This window comes from Heptranchias perlo, chromosome 27, assembly GCF_035084215.1.
Source record: "Heptranchias perlo isolate sHepPer1 chromosome 27, sHepPer1.hap1, whole genome shotgun sequence".
NCBI classification, from domain to species: Eukaryota; Metazoa; Chordata; class Chondrichthyes; order Hexanchiformes; family Hexanchidae; genus Heptranchias; species Heptranchias perlo.
In genome coordinates, this window is record NC_090351.1 from 40,196,170 (window position 1) to 40,209,939 (window position 13,770).

General features: G+C 45.0%; 1 protein-coding gene across 6 annotated transcripts in view; it reads right to left on the minus strand.

Annotated features, from left to right (window-relative positions):
- cyb561d1 (cytochrome b561 family, member D1) overlaps positions 1-13,770 on the minus strand; it is a 116,427-nt gene that overhangs the window by 85,157 nt on the left and 17,500 nt on the right. The window lies entirely within an intron of this gene.

Sequence of the window (13,770 nt, forward strand, 5' to 3'; positions counted from 1 at the left end):
TGAAATTAAAGGCACATTGATGACCTGATTATCAGGTGAGTTTCTTCCATAGCCCAGTATGTCAGGACATTGCAACACCTTTAATTAAAGATATTCCCATTACATTAATCCTAAGTCATTACCAAGTCATTGGTTTCAGGATGAATTATTTACCAGCAGTGAGAGGGAATTTTGCCATCCAGGAACTAATAATTCACATCAGTAAAAATTAAAAATGATCCGCATGTTAATTATCACTTAATAAACTTGGTGTAATGTTGCAGAATTAATTTGCAAAGATTCCCATCAAATAAATGGAATTCCTCACTAGTGACCCTTAAGCTAGACAAACATTCATCTGTACCCCTCTCCTGGATAATACCTGCTGCTATTAGATGGTATTTTTAAGTAATGCAACCTTCTTAGGTGCCAGCCATGACTCAGTGGGCAGCTCTCTCGCCTCCGAGTCAGAAGATTGTGGGTTTAAGCCCCTCTCCAGAGACTTGAGCCCATAATCCAGGCTGACACTTCAGTGCAGTACTGAGGGAGTGCTGCACTGTCAGAGGTACCATCTTTCAGATGAGACATTAAACCAAGACCCCATCTGCCCTCTCAGGTGGACACAAAAAATCCCATGGCGCTATTTTGAAGAGGAGCAGAGGCGTTCTCCCTGGTGTCCTGGCCAATATTTATCCCTCAACTAACGTCACTAAAACAGATGATCTGGTCATTATCATATTGCTGTTTGTGCGCAAATTGGCTGCTGCATTTCCTACATTACAACAAGGACTACACTTTAAAAGTACTTCATTGGCTGTAAAGCACTTAGGGATCATCCTGTGGTTGTGAAAGGCTCTGTATAAATGCAAGTTCTTTCTTTCTGTCTTTCTATGTCATCTGAACAAGCAGTGTTCAGACACCAATATCTCCAGCAGTGGGTGAGATACTGGGTGGGGAGGCAAACCATGTGGAACATCCGCAAAGAGAAAATGTAGCATCTGTAAATGCAATTATTTTTTACAGACACTTTATCCGCCCAGTCTCGTTCTTTTTAGTCCAATCCATCAAACTGCAGTTTGAGGTTTGTCATCCTTGTCTCATTTTGACTGAACAAAGGTGAGCAGAAGCTGTAATGATTTCTTTCCACTCATAATTCTTCACTGTTAGTTAAACAAAAGATAAATAAATCTTCCAGCCCACCGTGAGCGAATGTTGCTGTGTGTGGGAGGTTGTTTAACAGGTTTTATTAGGAAGTGCTGACTTGTTTGCATGATCATGTAGTAAGGTTTTATGATGTGGACAATTCAGATACAATATACAGTGTGTGAATTACACATTCACTCACACACGCTCAGACACACACACATACTCACACACACTCACACATACGTGTGCACACACACACAAATTCACTTACAAAACAACAGTGACTACACTTTAAAAGTACTTCCTTGGCCGTGAAGAGCTTTGGGACATCCTGAGGATGTGAAATGCTCTATATAAATGTAAGTCTTTCATTCTTACATACATTCATACACTCTCACACATACAGATACACACACACTCAAAAATATATACACACTTTCACACACACACTCGCTCAAACACACACACACACACACACTCACACAATGTGCTTGTGCCGATGAGGCTGTTAGTCTTTAGATTAAATTACTTTCTCCCTGCCCTGCTCCTTGCTGGGGTACATTACGATGGGCTCTGGCAATCCTCTATTATCTCACCCAAGGGGCCATTCTTCATGTGTGAGCCTAGACAGCAAGAGTTGGCAGGGTATTCGCCTGTAGGGGCAGCACAGCGGATCCCAATTCGGTCCTCGCCCGATATCCACATAGAAGCACATCCCAGCAGGGGGACAGGTTAATGACCAGTAGCAGGACCCCCGGCTGATTTTTTAACTTGCAAGCTGAGGCTAATTGTAACCCCCCCACCAACTGACATCAGCCAGCTCACCAGAGAGGAGCGACCATACCTGGAGACCCTCTTGGTAACGCACTGGGCAATCAAATTATCAGGGCGTTCAGTCAGCAATGTTATTATCACCGTTCTGTTCCTGCACAGTGCTCTTTCCCCAGAGTGAGTCATTGATTCCAAAAATATATTACCTTTCCTAACTGTCAAAACACACGACTGATATATACCGGACCTGCTCTCGGGTGAGCTTAGTGATACGCACATTACAGCCCAGGGGCGAATCCACGGCAGAAAACTCATTATCCAGCACAGTTAGGTACAAAATTGTCACTCTCAAAGGGGTCACAAGAGTGGCAGGTGTGGGAAATAGTCAAATCTCACAGTACAGTATGGACTGCTCAACTGAGGTTAGAGTTCGGGCTCATCCTTGAACAGTGTAGAGGGAGCTTTACTCTGTATCTAACCCGTGCTGTACCTGCCCAGGGAGTGTTTGACGGGACTGTGTAGAATCATAGAATCTTACATCACAGAAGGAGGCCATTCGGCCAGTCGCGCCTGTGCTGGCTCTTTCAAAGATCTATCCAATTTAGTCCTACATCCCAGCTTTTTCCCCATAACCCTGCAAATTAGTCCCCTTCAAGTACATGTCCAATTGCCTTTTGAAAGTTCCAATGGAATCTATTTCCACCACTCTTTCAGATAGTGCATTCCAGATCTGAACAATCCTGTGAAAAAAAATGTCCTCATTTCCCCATTAGTATTTATAGGGTTCCCTCCGGACAGAATAGTTTGGAAACCTTTGATTTTTGGGCCACAACCAATGTACTGTGGACTTATTGTGACCAACTCAGTCTGGTAAAGGGGAGAGCAAAAACATTCTGCTCTACAGAAGTCAACGTTGGATTTATAATTTACAGCTTTTTCCATTATAAATTAGGAATAAACAGTGACTTCTCATGATTTGCTAAGCCCCAACGTGAGTGCTGTGTAAATCCTGTCAGTCCGTGATAACATTGCAGTATCCGGGCTGGCTATCTTTGTGAAATGTGCGTGTGAAAATTTATGGATCTGATGAACAATTTATAAATTGCGATGCACTATTAATAATAATAAAAAGGACTCATGGTTGAAACGGGGCCCATGAGGGGTAGCTATTCCAGGAACTCTCACAGGCATCGTCGCACTGCACTGCGGGGTCAGTTCAGATCGGCTACTTTTGACATGAAACGTTATATAAAAAGAGCTAATTCCAGGTTCTTATGGCCACACAGCAGGGAACCATGCACCAGAATGATACCAGGGCTAAAAGGGTTAAATTATGAGGACAGGTTGCATAGACTAGGCTTGTATTCCCTTGAATATAGAAGATTAAGGGGTGATCTAATTGAAGTGTTTAAGATGATTAAATGAATTGATCGAATAGATAGAGAGAAACTATTTTTTCTGGTGGGGGGAGTCCAGAACAAGGAGGCATAACCTTAAAATTAGAGCCAGGCTGTTCAGGGGTGATGTCAGGAAGCACTTCTTCACAAATTGAAAATTCCAAAACTGAGAATGATAGTATTCTTACCTAAAAAAGAAAATCTAAGTGTTATGGAACCAAGGCGGGTAAATGGAATTAAGGTACAGATCAGCCGTGATCTAATTGAATGGCAGAACAGGCTCAAGAGGCTGGATGGCCTCCTCCTGTTCCTATATTTCTAGCATTGCAGGGAGAGTGGGTCAGGGAATTGGGGTGATGGTGTTTTGGCCGTAGCTCTTCGAGCGAGGCTCCTCCATGAGGTCACTGGATTAGCCCCGTACTGTCATGGTGAAGAAGAAAAAAAGCACAGGACAGAGAAGTGCTACGTACAAAACTTTTACCCCAACCAGGAGAAAGCTTCTGTGGCAGGTAAAAACAAAATCCAACTGTAAACTGATTAAAAGTGAAATAAAGTTGCATTCTCTACAGCCTTTTAATCTCGAAACACATACAAGGTATCAGCAATGCAGTGCTGAGGACTTGTGCTCCAGAACCAGCTGCGCCTCTAGCCAAACTGTTCCAGTACAGCTACAACATTGGCATCTACCCGACATTGTGGAAAATTGCCCAGGTATGTCCTGTCCACAAAAAGCAGGACAAATCCAATCCGGCCAATTACCGCCCCATCAGTCTACTCTCAATCATCAGCAAAGTGATGGAAGGTGTCGTCGACAGTGCTATCAAGCGGCACTTACTCACCAATAACCTGCTCACTGATGCTCAGTTTGGGTTCCGCCAGGACCACTCGGCTCCAGACCTCATTACAGCCTTGGTCCAAACATGGACAAAAGAGCTGAATTCCAGAGGTGAGGTGAGAGTGACTGCCCTTGACATCAAGGCAGAATTTGACCGAGTGTGGCACCAAGGAGCCCTAGTAAAATTGAAGTCAATGGGAATCAGGGGGAAAACTCTCCAGTGGCTGGAGTCATACCTAGCACAAAGGAAGATGGTAGTGGTTGTTGGAGGCCAATCATCTCAGCCCCAGGACATTGCTGCAGGAGTTCCTCAGGGCAGTGTCCGAGGCCCAACCATCTTCAGCTGCTTCATCAATGACCTTCCCTCCATCATAAGGTCAGAAATGGGGATGTTCGCTGATGATTGCACAGTGTTCAGTTCCATTCGCAACCCCTCAAATAATGAAGCAGTCCGAGCCTGCATGCAGCAAGATCTGGACAACATCCAAGCTTGGGCTGATAAGTGGCAAGTAACATTCGCGCCAGAAAAGTGCCAGGCAATGACCACCTCCAACAAGAGAGAGTCTAACCACTTCCCCTTGACATTCAACGGCATTACCATCGCCAAATCCCCTACCATCAACATCCTGGGGGTCACCATTGACCAGAAACTTAACTGGACCAGCCATATAAATACTGTGGCTACAAGAGCAGGTCAGAGGCTGGGTATTCTGTGGCGAGTGACTCACCTCCTGACTCCCCAAAGCCTTTCCACCATCTACAAGGCACAAGTCAGGAATGTTATGGAATACTCTCTACTTGCCTGGATGAATGCAGCTCCAACAACACTCAAGAAGCTCGACACTATCCAGGACAAAGCAGCCCACTTGATTGGCACCCTATCCACCACCCTAAACATTCCCTCCCTTCACCACCGGCACACTATGGCTGCAGTGTGTACCATCCACAGGATGCACTGCAGCAATTCGCCAAGGCTTCTTCGACAGCACCTCCCAAACCCACGACCTCTACCACCTAGAAGGACAAGAGCAGCAGGTAGATGGGAACAGCACCACCTGCACGCTCCCCTCACACACCATCCCGACTTGGAAATATATCGCCATTCCTTCATTGTCGCTGGGTCAAAATCCTGGAACTCCCTACCTAACACTACGAGAACCTTCACTACGGACTGCAGCGGTTCAAGAAGGCGGCTCACCACCACCTTCTCAAGGGCAATTAGGGATGGGCAATAAATGCCGGCCTCGCCAGCGACGCCCACATCCCATGAACGAATAAAAAAAATGTTCCTGTGAGGAATAATATTTTTATCTGCTGCTAAGGTGGGCCTAGACGGTTGTGATAATCCAAAGGGTTGTGGATGCTGAGACACAGTCTAAGCTGTTACCACAGCAACAGCATCAGCTCAGTGAAAGCAAAGATGGTGGAGAGAAATGCAAGGTCACTGCAATCCAATAACGATTAATTTCTCTTTTGTGTGCGATTGTTTCAGAACTATGATCTTTTAAGGGTTCTTTAAAAGAAAAAACCTTTAAAATAATTTTTACTGAGGTGTGATGGGGAGAGGGGCAATCGCGATTCTGCTAGAATTTTGACAGAATGAAATTTGTGGCTTGCATGCAAAATATTCCTGATTACTGACCTTTCTACAGGCAGCTTCTGGTTGTGGTAAGTGTTAATGTTTCAGCGTTAAATATGAAAGAAAGACACAAACTTCTATTTACGTAGGACCTTATCGTTTATCTCAGAAACCTCTCAAGGTTCCACGTATAAATTAATTACTTTGAGGTGGAGGGGCTGTTATATAGACCTCGAACACCGCAATATTCCAGAAACAGGCAGTTGGAAGGCAGGGCATCGACAGATTAAGTGAGTGAGCAGAACAGTGGCAGATGGGGTTCAATGTGGGGAAGTGTGAGGTCGTCCACTCTGAATCTGAGGAAGATAAATCAGAATATTTTCTTGATGGTGAGGGACCAGGAGCTGTGGAGGAGCAAAAGGATTTGGGTGTCCATTGCATAAATCACTAAAAGGTGCCACACAAGAGGTTGTTACACAAGATAAGGGCTCATGAGGTTGGGGGTAATATATTAGTATGGATAGAGGATTGGTTAACCGACAGAAAACAGAGAGTAGGAATAAACAGGTCATTTTTGGGTTGGCAGGCTGTAACTGGTGGGGTGCCACAAGGATCAGTGCTTGGGCCTCAGCTATTTACAATCTATATTAATGACTTAGATGAAGGGACCGAGTGTAATATACCCAAGTTTGCTGATAATACAAAGCTAGGTGGGAAAGTAAGCTATGAGGAGGATGCAATGAGGCTGCAAAGGGATATAGACAGGTTAAGTGAGTGGGCAAAAAGGTGGCAGATGGAGTATAATGTGGGGAAATGTGAGGTTATTCACTTTGATAGGAAGAATAGAAAAGCAGAATATTTTTTTAAAAGGTGAGAGACTAAGAAATGTTGGTATTCAGAGAGACTTGGGTGTCCTTGTACAAGAATCACAGAAAGTTAACGTGCAATTAGGAAGGCCTTTATTGCAAGGGGGTTGGAGTATATGAGTAAGGAGGTCTTGCTGCAATTATATAGGGCTCTGGTGAGACCATACCTGGAGTACTGTGTACGGTTTTGGTCTCTTTACCTGAGGAAGGATATATTTGCCGTAGAGGCAGTGCAACGAAGGTTCGCTCGATTGACTCCTGGGATGAGAGAGTTGTCCTGTGAGGAGAGATTGAGTAGAATGGACCTATATTCTCTGGAGTTTAGAAGAATGAGAGGTGATCTCACTGAAATGTATAAAATTCTTAGAGAGCATGACAGGGTAGATGCGGAGAGGCTGTTTCCCCTGGCTGGAGTTTCTAGAACTAGAGGTCATATTCTCAAGATAAGGAGTCGGCCATTTAAGACCGAGATGAGGAAAAATTTCTTCACTCAGTTGTGAATCTTTGGAATTCTCTACCCCAGAGAGCTGTGGCTGCTCAGTCATTGAGTATATTCAAGACTCAGATTTTTGGACACTAAGGGAATCAAGGGATATGGGGATCGGGTGGGAAAGTGGAAATGAGGTAGATGATCAGCCATGATCTGACTGAATGGCAGAGCAGCCTCAAGGGGTCGTATGGCCTACTCCTGCTCCTATTTCTTATGTTCTTATAGAAAAGCTAGTGCACAGGTACAAAAAGTAATCAAAAGGGCTAATGGCCTTTATCTCAAGGTGGCTGGAATACAAACGGGAGGAAGTTATGCTTCAGTTGTACAGAGTCTTGGTCAGACCCCATCTGGAGATACTGCATTCAGTTCTGGGCACCTCACCTCAGGAAGGATATATTGGCCTTGGAGGGGGTGCAGTGCAGATTCACCAGAATGATAGCGGGACTTAAAGGGTTAAATAACGGGGACAGGTTTCATAAACTGGGCTTGTATTCCAGAGTTTAGAAGGCTGAGGGGTGATCTAATCGAGGTATTTAAAATGATAATGGAATTTGATAGGGTAGATAGAGAGAAACTATTTCCTCTGGTGGTGGAATCCAGAACAAGGGGACGTAACTGTAAAATTAGAGCTGGGCCGTTCAGGAGTGAAATCAGGAAGCACTTCTTCACACAAAGGGGAGTGGAAATCTGGAACTCTCTCCCCCAAGGTGCCGAGAGTCAATAAAAATATTCAAGACTGAGATTGATAGATTTTTGTTGGGTAAGGGTATCAGGGATATGGAGCAAAGCCATGATCTGATTGAATGATAGAACAGGCTTGAGGGGCTGAATGTCCTCCTCCTGTTCCTGTGTTCCTTGAAGTACCAGTTAACCGTCTTTTTTTTTGGTTATGTTGGTTGACGGAGGAAGGTTGGCCAAGATACCGGGAGAACTCCCTGCTCTTCTTTGAATATGGCCATGGGATCTTCAATATCCATCTGAATAGGCAGATGGGGCCTCAGTTTAGCATCTCATCTGAAGGATAGTGCAGCACTCCCTCAGTACTGCACTGAAATGACTACCTAGACTTTGGGCTCAAGTCCTGGAGTGGGTTTCATATCTCCCAATTCGCCGTAAGCAACAGCAAGAGGTCCACTGGTGATATAAAACAAATAGCTCCTACAAGCTTGCTTATCTGAAAATACACACATACCTACACACATGAACTGTAGTGATCAGGAAAGGGAATCCTGTCTGAGTTTCTCCCCTGCTCCCCAGTCTGAGGTCAATTTTAGTGTCTCTTGGCTGAGATGAGCTAACACAGCATGGACTGGAGATTGAACCCAGACCTTTCCTGGTCTGTGTGGTTCACTATCACACTGGCAAAGCATTTACTAATCAAACAAGTGTGGGAACTATTACTACATTACAGTCTGATTACTCCCCACCCCTCCCAGAAATCTCAGGTTGTAAAATTCCCTCTCTCCGCAGTATATTAGGCTAGTTACACCCACTCAGAATTGTGGAATAAACTACCAGGGAAGGACACTGAAGTGGGAAGTATAAATGCTTTCGAGAGGCAAAGGGATGTCTTTCTAGAGAGAGGAGATTGAGGGATACAGTGAGACGGTGGATAGGTGGGTTGAGGGACGTGGGGAGAAGGTGGGGTTGAGGGATATAGTGAGTAGCTGGGAAGGTGGAGCTGAGGGATATGGGGAGAAGGTGGGGTTGAGGGACATGGTGAGAAGATGGGTAGATGGGGTTGAGGGATTATGGGGAGCAGGTTGGGTTGAGGGACATGGTGAGAAGGTGGCGTTGAGGGATATGGGGAAAAAGTGGGGTTGATCTATGAAAAAGTGGCAGGCTTGTTGTGCCTAATGGCCTTTTCTGTCTCCTAAAAATGTTTATATTCTGGAGACACATCATCAAAGGCTGTAAAAAGAAAATCACAAAGAACTGCCAATACAAATCATGTCTACAGACAGTGAATGCAATTTATCAATATCCCTTCAATTAAGGGTAAATGTCAGGGGAAAGCCACAACCTGGAGCCAACATAAGTGGCCAAAGGCAAGAGCAGCACCATTGACTGATCAACCGTGAAATTCAGCAAATGATGAGAGCAAAACCTTCATAGAAATGGGTCGAATGTAATCCAATGTTTATAATTTCAGAGGAGCGCAGTAATGATTCTCTTTGATCACTAAATGCACTTCTCTCTTCTGAAAGGGAAGAGATTTGCACTGACCCAGTTTCAGCTAATTTCACATTCAGCAAGAGTGTCCTTGCCACAACGAACCTGATCAGGGAAAAACACAAAGACTGACATATGTTGGTTGGCTGCAGATATATTTATTTCAGAGCAAGCAAAGGATCCTGGGTTTTCTGCTTTGTTTTTCACCCAAATTATGTTTTTTTTTATTTTGTTATTTACTAATTTCTTTCCTGTTCCCTTTTCTGGACTCACTGGGACATGCATCTCCTGTTATCAGGCTGCCAAGTAACCTCCTACCACAATGCCCTCTACCATCTCAGGCGGCTGCTTGGAGGCATGTACTGAGCGTTCCATTTTGTGTTTTACCTGACGTCTCTTGTCCTGTCATGAAGGCGTTAATTCCTGCTGGGATACACATGGCTGGCACCATCCAGTGCCTCCCCTTCTACATGTCAACTTGGAAATTAGCCAAAGTTGAGCAACAGCTCCAAAAAAAAACCTGACAAATAGAAACAGCCAATGAATATTGGCCTATTACATGCGAAAATAGATAGTTACACTGAAAGTGTAGTGGGACATAGGCTGAAGCTCAATATTTCAATATTTATATTGCAGGAAAAAGGACACAAAATCACAGTGGCATATTTAGAAATTTCTTAAACTAAAAAAAAGAAAGAACTTGCATTTTTATAGCACCATTTACAACCTCAGGACATCCTAAAGTATGTCACAGTCAATAAAGTGTAGTCACTGTTGCAATGTAGGGAAACATGGCAGCCAATTTGTGCACAGCAAGCTCTCACAAACAGTGAAATAAATGACCAGGTAATCTGTTTTTGGTGGTGTTGGTTAAGGGATAAATGTTGACCACATCAGCAGAATTCCCCTATCTTCTTCCAATAGTGGCCATGGGATCTTTCACATCCACCTGAGAGAGCAGACAGGGCCTCCATTTATCATCTCATCTGAAAGATGGCACCTCCGACAATGCAGTACTCCTTCAGGATTAGGATATGTGGTGAAGTCGCTGGAGAGGGGTTTGAACCCACAACTTTCTGCCTCAGAGGTGAGAGTGCTACCATTAAACCAAGGCTGACACCCTAGAGGATTGATACACAAATTCATTGTATAGGAGAGTCTGAAGGCAGATTTTTGACATTACTTGGTGCATTTTTGGAGTATACTGTAAGTCTGCCTATCAAATCAAAACTAATTTACCCAGGAATGTGGTTGGGGGGGGGGGGGGTGGGGGGGTGGGGTGGAGGTGGAGTGGGGGAGAAAGAGGTCACAGACTCACCACCGGGTTTTTAATCTTGTCCCATCAAACATGATGCAGCAGGGAGATGTGGAGGGTCTAGAGTGTGGGAACCTTGAATGGGATGTTGGCAACTCTGCACAGATGGTCACTTGGTTCTAAACTGCTCATGTAAAATGGGGACGGTTTGCCATGGATGAGGGATCGCTCCCCTTCCAAGACAAGAAACCACCAATGTAGGGACACTTGTCCCCTCCATGATTTCACTTTACCTATTCAGCTTTGGCTCAGTTGGTAGCACTGTTGCCGTGGAGTCAGAAGATCGTGGGTTCCAGTCCCACTCCAGGGACTTGAGCACATAATCCAGGCTGACACTCCCAGAGCAGTACTGAGGGAGTGCTGCACTGTCAGAGGTGCCGTCTTTTGGAAGAGGCGTTAAACCAAGGCCCCGTCTGCTCTCTCAGGTGGACATAAAAGATCCCACGGCCACTATTCAAAGAAGAGCAGTGGAGGTGTCCTGGCCACTATTTATCCCTCAACCAACACCTAAACAAAAAGATAATCTGGTCATTTATCTCTCTGCTGTTTGTGGGACCTTGCTGTGTGTAAATTGGCTGCCTTGTTACAACAGTGACTACACTTAAAAGTACTTCATTGGCTGTAAAGCAGTTTGGAATGTCATGAAAGGCACTGTATAAATGTAAGTCTTTTGTTTTATCTAGCCTGCATTATATCTGCCCCTGGGAGTGCTTGATACTGACCCTTGCCACCCAAAAGGAAAAGTTTTCCAATCTCCAGGGCTGATATCTTTCCATCATATAGTACAAAATGACAATTTTAAATTCAGTGTTTTCCACAAGTCCAAGTTTAACAGCTGCGATTTTTATGCCAACTGGTTATTAATATTTCAAGACTGCGTCAGTGTATAATCCAGATCCAGATCTTACAGTAAATTACATTTCAGTCTTTATGCAGTAGCAATACACGCTGACAGATTAACGACTCTCCATTGTAAGCGATATATTCTAATCATAAGACCTGGGGAACTTCATATACAATTTAGTTATGATGAGTACAGACGGCACCAGTTAGAATAAAGATCTCTTTAAATTGGAGAGTGCGTTAGCTTCTCAGTCTCTCCGAGGGTTGCCAATGTTTTGCACTTGGACAATCGTGGTTTTCAAATGGACAACCAGGACAATTGTTTTCCTCTCCAAAATAAAGCAGATGCTTTTAAAAAAAAAATTATGTCCAATTTTTCCATTCACTTCTGACTCGTGATGCCAATCGTTATTCAGGCCATCAGCAGCAAGATCCAGAAACTGAATCTCAATCCCACCGCCTGGACCTGCCTTCAGCTGGTTTTGGACTGGGCAAAAAGGCAGGATGCCCACCACATTGGTTGTGACCAAGACGGCAGGTAAGATTTGCATTTCTCTAGCGCCTTTCACAAGCTCAGGATGTCCCAAAGCACTTTACAGCCAATAAAATATTTTTGAAGTGTAGTCACTGTTGTAATGTAGGAAACACGGCAGCCAATTTGCACGCAGCAAGGTCCCACAAACAGCAATGTAATAATGACCAGATAATCTGGTTTAATGATGTTGGTTGAGGGATAAATATTGGCCAGGAAACCGGGGAAGAATTCCCCTGTTCTCCTTCAAAATAGTGCCATGGGATCTTTTACATCCACCTAAGAGGGCAGACGGGGCCTCGATTTAACGGCTCATCCGAAAGACTGCACCTCCGACAGTGCAGCACTCCCTCAATACTGGCAGTGGGAGTGTCAGCCTAGATTATGTGCTCAAGTCTCTGGAGAGGGACTTAACCCCATGACCTTCTGATTCAGAGGAGAGAGTGCTACCCACTGAGCCACGGCTGAGACCTCAGGCCTCGCCCGCGCTCTTCATTTCAAATCAACCGTTGGACACAAAAAGACCGGGGACAAGGCACAACTTCCCTCTTCCACCTCCCACTTCTGTAAGTGTCTATCAGTGCCTCCCCCTGACAGTGCATGGAAAGGATTAAGCCTGTGTCCCAGCCACCACAGTGTGTTAGAAAACATCTCAAGTGATTTAAGACATTAATCACTCACTTCCACTGGACTTTAAATCAGCTGTGATCCACGAGGATCTTTACGAGGATGTTGTATCCACTCAGGCATGAGCAGCAAGATGTGGGGAGGGGGGAATCAACTGAGGAGGAAAACTGCTGATTGTCATTCAGCTGTTGTTATCCGGGTTTCTTAGAAAATAAAGTAGTTAATTGTGTTTATGTGATGGGTTTATTCTACAATATCCAGATTTTTAAAATAAAACTATGGCCTTGCCTCTATAGATGATGCAAGGCTGCAGCCCGAGCGATTGACCAGAGCCTCGAAGCGATCCATTGAATCTCAGGCAGAGTCCTGTAACGCCTGGCATAATCCTGTAACTCTCCCACTGTAATACCTTAAATCTGGTGGCAGAAGGGTCACAAATCAGGCCGGGGGCCAGGATTAGGGTTGCCCTGGAGTCTCCAGAAATTAAAGACTGATGTCCAGGACTCTGCTGTGAGCAATGCAGGAGAAGAATCATAGGGGCAATAAAAAAGTGTTTTAAAAAAAATGTTCTTTGAACACTTATAAAAATCCGAGAAGGGAAAAGAAGGCCGTTTGATTGACAGCCAAAAATTATCCAATTGGGTAAGAGTCTGCTTGGCTGTGGGAAGGCAGGGCACCGCGAGGATGGACGTGTTGGGCGACCAATGGCGGGAATGTTGGGGCGTGTAAAGGGTAGAGGCTCCGCCAGCCACCAGCTGTGATGTGGCCAGGGGCACGGAGTCCCAATGCCCCGGCTGAAAAGTGATGGATAGATAAGCTGAGTAGGTTCAGCAGTACTGATCAACCAATGGCAGAAATGGGGCCTGGTTTGGGGGGTCCAAGGCTGGAGCATAGTGCTGTCCCCCTGAAGAGTTGGTAAGTTAACGTTTTCCCCTGTCTTCTGATAAAGTGGGCCGATGGCCAGTGTTTTTGGAGTGTGGGGGGTGGGGGGGGGGGAAGGGAGGAGATAAAGAGGGCTGACACTACCCCCCATCCCCAGCAGCATTTTGTGGCCCCTAGTGGGGCAAACACCTACCCCATTTATGTTAACGAGGTGTTCTCCTCCCAGACCCCACGAACTTTGGCAGGATCGGCCCAGAGGTCACCGGCACATAGAACCTGCCATTTGTGGTTCTCTATTCACAGTTCAAAGCAAAGCATTTAAAAATCAAAACACGT